The 9,717-nt window shown below is 39.5% G+C and overlaps 1 long non-coding RNA gene across 1 annotated transcript; it reads right to left on the bottom strand.

The window, feature by feature from the left end:
• Positions 1-7,097: 7,097 nt before the first annotated feature.
• Positions 7,098-8,328, bottom strand: LOC144246996 (uncharacterized). Its single transcript, XR_013340714.1, has 2 exons — positions 7,658-8,328; positions 7,098-7,501 (listed from the first exon to the last, which is right to left on the bottom strand). It is a non-coding gene; the product is annotated as an uncharacterized LOC144246996 (long non-coding RNA).
• Between the last annotated feature and the right edge of the window lie 1,389 nt (positions 8,329-9,717).

Here is a 9,717-nt window from a genome sequence, read left to right as displayed (position 1 = left end):
AGGGAAAGAAAAAAAAAAAAGGAAAAAAAAAAGGAAAGAAGAAAAATGACCTTATTCTCAAATTATCCTCAAATTTCAAATGATGAATGAAGTCTTTCAAGTACATGACTTACCCAAAGTTATATAGAAATGTCTGTGCCAGAGCCATGAGCCATGCAACACTTCAGGTGAAGAATGTCAAGGCCAGACTGGGGCCTCACACTGACTTACCCACAGTCTAAAGGCACTGAGGATCCAATGAGCTGTGGGAAGCTCCTGAGGACGAACATATGGAAGAATGAAACCAGGTGGAAACAGTAAATGGAAAGATGTTCTCACAATTAGGGTTATCTGAAATAAGCCTAGAGCTGGGAAAGGAGAACAAGAGAGAAAATAAAGCTGAGCCTAAGAAAAATTGAACAAAAGAGGCTTAGAAATCAAGAACATGCTCTGCTGTAAGAGGAAATTGAAGCAGGATATAAGGATAAAATAGTTAGAGGAATTGGTTAGGAAACACTGTAATTTTGGCAGCTGCAACCTTACTGAAAAGGAAAGGTAAAAAACAGAAGGTATAAGAAAGACAAGTCTATTTCCCAGGGATGAATGAAGGGGCTGCAATGGTATCTTGAGAGATATGTGTACATTCTGTGGGGAAAGACCGAATCAGATTTTTTAAGTGCCTGGGTGCGAGGGGAGAAAATATCTCCTAGAACCAAGACTTTGGCAAAATGGGCAACCAGCAGTGGTCTGTTTCTAAGCAAGTCATTACAGCCCATGCTACCCTGCTTTTGGAGAGCCTGCATAACCTGTGGGGTGCTGCAACAACCTCACTCATATCCCTTTTGCCTGGCGTCGCCTGCTTCCTCCTGGCGTGCGTGCTGGGAGCTGCAGCGGACAGCCAGGGCCAGAGCCGGAGAAGAGAGAGGGAAGCCTCAGGCAGGTGGGAGTGCAGAATAAACCCACAGCAGCTCATGTCTCTCACAGGCATGGTTTTCCTTCCCAGCCATCAACAACAAGCAGTTTTAATCCCTAAACTTGACAGCTTTTCTACAGTTTCCTTAGGAGTGACTGTGGCTGCTGAGAACTGACACCTCCATGTGCAGATCGCCCTGCCCAGACTTTAAATGGCTGTGAAAGGTACATGACTCTGAGTATGGCTCTCCATGCAAGCAAAACCAGCATGTTTTTCCAAGCAGGAGAATGGGCATAGAGAATGAGCTTCTTTCTCATTGTACAGATTTTCAGTCTTACATAGTGCAGCTTGAAACTGTTACTGTTCCAGTGAGGAAAATATGCAGTCAGTTGAACATTAACTGTTTTGGACACCATTACTACAAAAATAAATAATCAACCAACTTCATCTCTGAATAGAAAACTCTGGAGTGAGAAGACTGAGTGAATAACAGTCATGATTGCTGAGGAAGAGATGGAAATAACAGTTTACAGTTCACAGGATCTTAATGGATAATCAATGTGGTAAATTAGGATGTGGCTGAAATTACAGATACAGTAATTAAAATTAGCCGTGAATAATAGAAGACAGCTCCTCTAGAATAGAATAGAAAGTGCTGCTAGACAGAAACAGAATAATACTGTGAAAATGCACAGAAAATTTAATTTTTAAGAGAAGTTCAAATTGGCAAGAGATGTGCTTGGTATCTCCACTGACACTTTTCACAATCTTATAATAGGTAGCTGTAAACTATTGTTGGAGAAGAATTTAATTTAATTGCATCTCCTCCTTATGAAAAGTACATTCTGAATCACATTTGAAGTCAGTGCTAAGGTGTCTCTAAATTACCATTCAGACAGAGTCTATTCACTTCAGCTGGCCACAGTTTGACTGTATTCTCTTCTTTGGTCTATTGCTCTCCTTTAAATTGCAGAAACTATGCTAGGAACAGAATGGCCATAAGCTCTGTTGTTCCAGCACAGAGGCTGTTCCCAACCAACACTGGAGCTGCATTTTACCTAAATTACAAACCCAGAGAAAGGAGAGGGGTTATCTCTTCTTTCTGTTTCCCTGCAAAACTCCTGCTGCTAGTCGCTTCTAAAAATGCAATACAGAAAGTAAGGCATTAATTTGTTCTGCCAGAATGATTCTCATATTTTCAAAATATTCGAGTATAATGTGATTATGCTAAGTGTCTACATAACTGTAAAACTGGCCAAGAAGCCCATGTGTTATTAGATTTCTACCAAATATACATGTTCAGCTTCATCAGACTCCATGAACTCTGTGATTTCAAGGTATGTGGACAGTATGACTGAAACAGTTTTTTGCCATATCAGAAGTAATTTCTCTATGTTACCAGTGCTGATCATGCAAGCTTTAAAGGGTAACATTCTTCTGTTAGAATTCCAAGCATATTGTTTGATATTTTGATTTTGTAATTTCCAGCTTTTTGTGGCTTTTAATGGTTTTTTAGCAAATGGGAATCTCAACAGAAGATTTTTCCTAGATATAAGTATTGGCTTTAGGAGAAGATCATACAAAAGACAGTATAAATAAGTTATCAAGATAATACCAAGAAGATAGGAGCATACAGCTGTAATGCATTAGAAAACAGAAAAATAATGGCCATTAATTTGCAAAAGATCTTTTAACATTCTGCAGTATGCCCCATTCCAGTTGACACATGGCCCTCCTTGTGGGCCTGGGACAGACATTGAGCCCTCTCTGAGGGTACCTGTGCAGGCTCACAAGTGCATGAGCATGATATGGCACTTGCTAAACCTTCTTATCAATCCTAAGACACACCAAAAACCCCATATTTAATATTACAAACTACTTGATGACCAAAAAGAGGGTTAAACACATAGGTGTATCTATAGTTTGTACATCCCCATCACTCCTCTCAAACCGAATCCTCGTAACTCCTCCTCACAAACCAAATCAGAGGGCAGCCAGGCTGTTTTATCTCTCCACATTTTCTTCAGCCCAAGTTTAGGTAACATTCACAAAGATTTACCTGGGGGTTGTAAAAACCTGTGGGGATGGGCTCCACTAAACCCCATGGAAGATTCAGTGCTGAAGGATATGACAGAAAAATTGAGGTTTGATATACGAGCATGATTATGTGTGTGATATGCCATTTTCTGTTCTTTTCTCTAGTACCACATGTATTCTGGCAAATCTTTGGGTTCTAAAGCAGTTTGCTAATTATCTGTTGTGTTATAAACAATCTTGTTTTGTTTTGTTGTGCTTTTTTAATATAATTGAGCTGTTTCTAATGATTCACAATTAATTACAACAGCTCTAAATTTTCAATTTAAAGTAGTTTAAATTATTGCCTAGGCTTTGCCCATAGGCAGAGTCATGCTAGTAGTACAGTCCTGGTGAATCAGATTTAATAGGCATTTTGAAGCAAGCACAGCTGCAATTATGCCCAGAGAATTTCTGCCAACTTTTTCATAGTTTATTTTTTATTGTAAAAGCATCTTTTAAGTACCTTTGTTTCTCCTGGGATGGAAATTATTGTTTTAAAGTATTTCATGCCAAGTTTTTTACTTAATATGCTACCTAGTAATTTATTTCTTATTACATAAAGATCATGCTATATTTCAAGAAAATATAGAACTAATAGAAGGCAGCATGCTGGAAATAGAGGCGTTTGTGTTTGCTGCTATACATCTGGTAGTTATTTTTTTAATGTTACTCCTGATATTTTAAAGTGCTATGCAAACATTAAATGAATCATAAAACCTAGGAACTCATTATTGCTCTGTCCTTATTTTATAAACAGGGAAAAGAGAGCACAAAAGTGCCCTGCCCATTGCAATAGGGAAACAAAATTAGAATTTCTCTTCCCATCTCTCAGATGACTCCTGAAAACGCTTTGTGAGTAACAACCCATTTGTGTGAAAATTGCCCTTGATTTTACTTCTGTAATAAGATTTGGACTTTTTCTTCCTTCATGATGCACAGAAAAAAAGAGAAGATGCTTACATTTTATTCATCATGTTGATAACTGCTGTGTGTCCAAATTTTGCACCATTTCTCCATTGCAGCTTGAAATCCATATGAATGCTAAGCAGTGCCAGTCACCTCATGGTAGCTATACCTGTATTTTCCATCAGACCACATTATGCACATTAGACTGGCTCTGAAAGCTTCAATTTGTCCATCTGAAATCCAGCCTCCAACAGGAGCAACTGTCTGAAGTGATTATGTCCCTATAGGGATGGCACTAAAAAGAAAGCAATAGACTAAAAAGAAAGCAATAAGAAATAAATTTAAAAGGTCATTTTTTTCCACTTGATTAACAAAAACTAAGAAAACAATTTTTAAATTGATGGAAAAAAATGTGAATATATTTGTAATCACATCTGGATCATAGAATATTACCTTTCAGTAAAAATGCTACTTAGATTATTTGAATGAGGCACAAAGTAAATACCTTTGAATTTGGTTGAATTTAATTTTATTTGGTTATCTTTTTCATATATAAACATGATCCACTAATGCTTCATTCTGAAAACCATTCATTTTGTTAAATTTAGCTTTAGCAGTATGCTGGGCTGAGGCTCCAGTCATACCTTTGATAGTGGCACCTCTTGTATTTGGTGTGAGTCCACTGTGGCATTGCTGATTATTCATATCACTATTTTCATTTTAGGTGTTTCTCTATTTACATATACCTTGCTTTTTCATACTGTGCTGATTGTGGTTCCTCCAATCTCTGAAACGGTATTACAGGAATATAAAAGTATAAAATGGGAAAAAACATTTCCCCAAGAAAGTTGTTCCACAGCTCAATTTGTGTCACTAGAAATAATTATTACCAGTATTTATATCTTAAATACTTACATACTTACTTATATTGCACTTAAACTTGTGTGGAGCCAGGTCAGGTTTTAAGATCTCCTTATCTTTTTATTTAGGTATTATGTGTGACCTGGGTATGATTTCCAGACCCTACTTTAAGCAAGTAGATACCTGGAGCATGACAGAGGACACCGAAGCAACAAAGATGATAAATGTCAAGTAAAAAAAGTAAAGTAGATGTGAATTCTTTTCCATGCAGACCAAGTAGGATGGCATTTAGTGTACTAAATTTTACAGACACATCTCTAGTGTAAATGAATAAAATTGAAGTACTTATAGAATAATATGTATTGTGTGACGTGTTAATACTGTTAAAGGTTGAGGTTTTTTTATTTCCTGGTGGTGTGTATTTCTGTTGGATTGCTTCAGAAGTGCAAAATATATTTATTTAGTCAGAAGGACTCCTGCTAATTGTTCAATGGCTCTTGCTGTGCTGGAGAGATTTTGAATTTATATTGTTTCTCTAAATGCAAAGCACTTCTGATTCATTTAACATTGTTTGGACAGCTGTGAAGAGAAATAAAATGGCACAATATTGTTTTCCTGTGCTGCTTTTGAAGTGACATAATTACTTCAAATATTGCCTGAGATACCCACTGAGACAATCAGAGGACTTAATTTTAAATGAAGCAAAATGTATCTCAACACTGAAAGCAAAACAGTGCACTGCAAAGTGATGGAGAATGTATTGGAATAAAGATCCCTGCTAAGCACTCTGTTATTTACCTACTTACCAGCCAGAGGTCACATATTTTTAGATAGCTGACAATTTTTATGTCAGATATACTATCCACTTCCTTAATTCTGTAACTCTCCTTTACAAATAACAGTGGAGATATTTGTGTGCCAGTGATATTGCGAAACAGTGATTACTGTTTCAATCTTTCACAGAAGATGCACTTGTTATTGTGAACAACATGCAGTTATTCCTTCAGAGACATCATTTGTAGGTTGATTGCCTCCTTAACGTCATGAAGCAGTTTTTTGATTAAAGAGAGAAATGAGAAATTTTATGCTACTTCCTAATTTTAAACTTCTCAGTGCAAAAGTGTGTCTTAGCATTATTCTTCATTCAGACCAACTGCTAATCTCCCCAAACACAATCTTCACCTCTGAGGCTGATCCCCCATCCCACTTGTCCAGAGGCAAACCTTGTTCTTTCTTGTATCCATGCTAGGCTGCATAATACCAAGTCCATCCTTCACTGCTTTTTTCTTCCTCATACAAATGCTCTGGTCCCATTTGCCTTATGAAAACAAAAGCAAAATCCATGTGCCTGGACCAGACTGTAAAAGGGTATTTTGCCTCCTAGCATCATGGAAGGAGCTGTTCAGTTCACAAAATCATTAGGTCCAAGGCAGAGGCTGGGTTCCCAGCCCAATGCAGGAGGAGAAAAAAGATGCTCATGCTGTATGAATTAGTTTGGGACCCATAGCATGGTTTAAAGTGAGCTCTTGTAAACTTTGTATTGGAACTAGCAGTGCCCTTGTAAAGGAGGAGCAGCACAGAGTGCTCTCTGAACAAATGCACCAGCATAAATGCAAAGTCTTGGTGATGAAATATTGTAAAGAAGCTTTACATCTTGCATGTCCTTTACACTTGAGCTTTCCTTGTCTTTTAAGGGTCCCCTAGCAACATTCAGAGCTTTCTGGAGAGAAAAACGCTCAGGGCCCAGGAGGCAACTTTGTCATTTTCATAGAAATAATGGGAGGAAACGAAACCAGAATCTACATCATACCTTCTGGAGTTGTTATGCAGAGGAAAAAATCTTGAGGAGCATTTTGATTATTTCTAATTTAGCAGTTCTAAAGCAAACCTAAGATTTTGTATTCACAGCATGGGATGAATGTATCCATTTTTATTAATATCATGTCACAAAGCAGGCAAAAGCAGATACTTAGAAGATGAGAAAAAGGTCAAAAATATAATGATGTTTCCTTAGAATATTTTTCTGGTTCTGGAGACTCCTTGAGACTGAAATGTTGTCTTTGTAATAAACAGCCCTAATTTCTTTTGATGTTTTTTTTCTTCTTCTTTTGAATTCATGTAGATGTTTTACATTTGAAAAAAAACCTGTATTTACCTGCATAATGTGAAAAATCAAATTCTTCCATTTTCTCTGAGTCTGCCATCTGCTTACTTCTGTTAACCTGTAGTTCTTGCTTTGTCAGAGACTGTGAGCATCTGTCATGGTTTGACACTGGCACAATGCCAGTGCCCCCATGAAAATGTGATCCCTACCTGGAATGCTGTGAAGTGGAATCTAGAATAGAGCAAAGCAGGCCCAAGCTTGATAACAGGAAAAAAACTTTATTAAACTACCACTACAAAAGAAAAGAGAAAACTAAAAAAGGGAAAAAAAAAACCACACAAAGATCCAAATGAAAACCTTGCAAAACATTCCTCCCCCCCACCACCCAACTCCAACAAACCACAGTGAGACACAATCTGGACCCCAATCAGGTTTCCACCCTCCAAACAACCGATACTCAGTCCATCGAGGGAACAGAGTCTCTCCTGTGCCACAGACCCCCCCAAGAAACACAGCTCCACATCCTGTGTTTCCATGTCACACATGGCACCGCCCGGAGAAAAAGTTTGCCATGGTGACCCTTCTCCTTTCCATGCACAGTGCTCTCACCACCAAATGCATGGATGGTCACTGCCTTTAGGATTTTCCCTTTCAAGGATGCCCTGCCAAGAGGGGAGAAAACAACAGCTCAGTTTTTCATTGTTTGGGACCACAGTCCCCCCCCCATTTTCCCCTGGGGCCGAGGGCTCAAGAACAGAGATCTTCTTCTCTTCTCTTTCCTTTCCAGGACAAGGGGGCGCCACCACAAACCCCCTAACCTTTTCTCTGTTCACTCCACTTCTGTCTCTTCCCAGCTGAAGCAGGTCTCTTGACTCACTGGCATCCTCCCAAAACACAGTCCCTCTTGAGGAGAAGATTGGTTCAGGTTGTGGCTAACACGGAAAAGTCCAGCCAAAAGCCACTCCTTGTCCCCCTCCCATCCAGAATTCCTCCTTCCAACATCCCATCCCAGGGTCCAAGGTGTCCCTCTTCTTCTCTTTCAAACTGAGGAGGGGAAAGGAAATTTCACAAAGCTTTCATTTCTCAAGGAAGGGTTAAAAGTCTGAACTCCCAGGATGGCTCGATGCCCGGACATCCAGCAACTCCCACACAACTGGGCACCTTGCAGCAGCTCCCCCCGCTCCTCCTTCCTTGCGGCTTTCTCTCTCCCTCTCGGGAGAGGAACTCTGGGGGGGGAAATGGAGACATCCCAGATTTCTTCCACCCTTCCATCTGCAGGGGCCAGCCCGGTTCCAGTCCTTCCACCACCCTTGGGGCTTTCGGCCTACCTTTCTCAGGCCATGGGGCTTCTCCTCCCCCACCCAGCTCGTGGCTGGGCGGGGGAAGGTCTGCACTGCACGCTGACCGGAACCAAAGAGAGCGAGTTCCCCTGGGAATTCTGCTTTCAACCCCTCTGTGTTCTCAGAGGCGTGTCTACTTTCAATTGGTCAATATCTAAATTGACCTCTTCCTTCCGGAAAAAATTATCTTTCCGTGTCAAACCACGACAGCAGCCATTCCCCATGTACCTCTCTGTGCATTTTTTTAATATGGCACTTTTCCCTATTCCTCACTCCCAGTTAATGCTTACTTATTAAAGGTCCCATATTACAAAAAAAAAAAAAAATAGTTTCAGCTTTTGAATATTTTTAATATACTATTTTCAGCAGTATAGTTTTGAATATGCTTTTCACACTGCTCGTGATCTTTCCCCATTATATTCTGTATTTTCTGAGATTGGGGGAGGAGAACTGCCCACAAGAGTTCAAAATGTGACTGAACCATGGATTTATGCAGCTGGGTAATGAGATTCTCTGCTTGTTTCAAAAGCTGCTCTGTCTTAAAACTGTATATCCAGTGTAACCTTGCCAGATCCTGTACACATATTGTTTGGAGACCTGTAATTATGTAAGAGTCTCAGCTTGCATTTATGAGTTGCATAAACAAGTTTCTGTCTTCTGTGACTAGAGAAAATTCTGCAGGAAGTCAAGCCTATAACTTTGAGATCAGGAGCTAAGAGAAAATAAATGTGTGTTATTTAGGGAGGGGGATTATCTTTAAATGTGATTTCATAATTTGAAGATATATTTATTTAATATTTGCATGCACTTTATGAATATTGAAACATCTTGTGCCACTTGGCACTTGATGAGCTTATTCATCTCCTCTCCTTAGCTCCATACCTGGCATGGCCTCCACATTCTCCACACAATCCATCTGCAACCAGACTGTTACTGAGAGATGTTCTCACACTTGTGATCTCCCACATCTGCCCAGAAACAGTTTGGGAGAGCAATGGTTGTCCTGGGATCACTCAGAAAGGTTCTAGGGACTGCAGTCTTTAGGTCTTGGTATCACAGCAGTATTTGGAAAAAAGAGAAGGGACAATAATCTCCCCATGTGACTCCTTATTTTACTTCTGACAGTGGCATGTGAACAGCCCGAGTCCTTTCTGTGAGCAAAAAACCTAGTCCTGCTGATTTTTAAAATAAATGTCTCTCTCCTGCCTGTATTCTGAGGATCATGTCTGTTTGTTCTAATTCATCAAAGTTAAGGTCACATAACAATGCTAAGCAATACCAGATGAAAGTCCTTTTATCACATATTGTAGAGCAGTAGAAGGAAATAAAACGAAGGTAGGGAAAACAGATAAGAAAGGTTTAGAAATAACTCTAGGGAGGGAGCTGGTACTAAAGCAGGGTCCTTGCCAACAAATGCCAGACAATTTAGTCTGAAGTACTCTTGCTCAGCTGCCTAAGGACTCTGCATGCTACATGTGAAATGAGAGTGCTAATGTAGCATGTACTTGTTCTGCAGTCTCGTTCTTCTTCATAGAACT

Source organism: Lonchura striata, chromosome 1 (genome assembly GCF_046129695.1).
Source record: "Lonchura striata isolate bLonStr1 chromosome 1, bLonStr1.mat, whole genome shotgun sequence".
Lineage (NCBI taxonomy): Eukaryota > Metazoa > Chordata > Aves > Passeriformes > Estrildidae > Lonchura > Lonchura striata.
The sequence above is the reverse complement of the archived record's forward strand: the minus strand, read 5'-3'. Positions and strand labels throughout refer to the sequence as shown.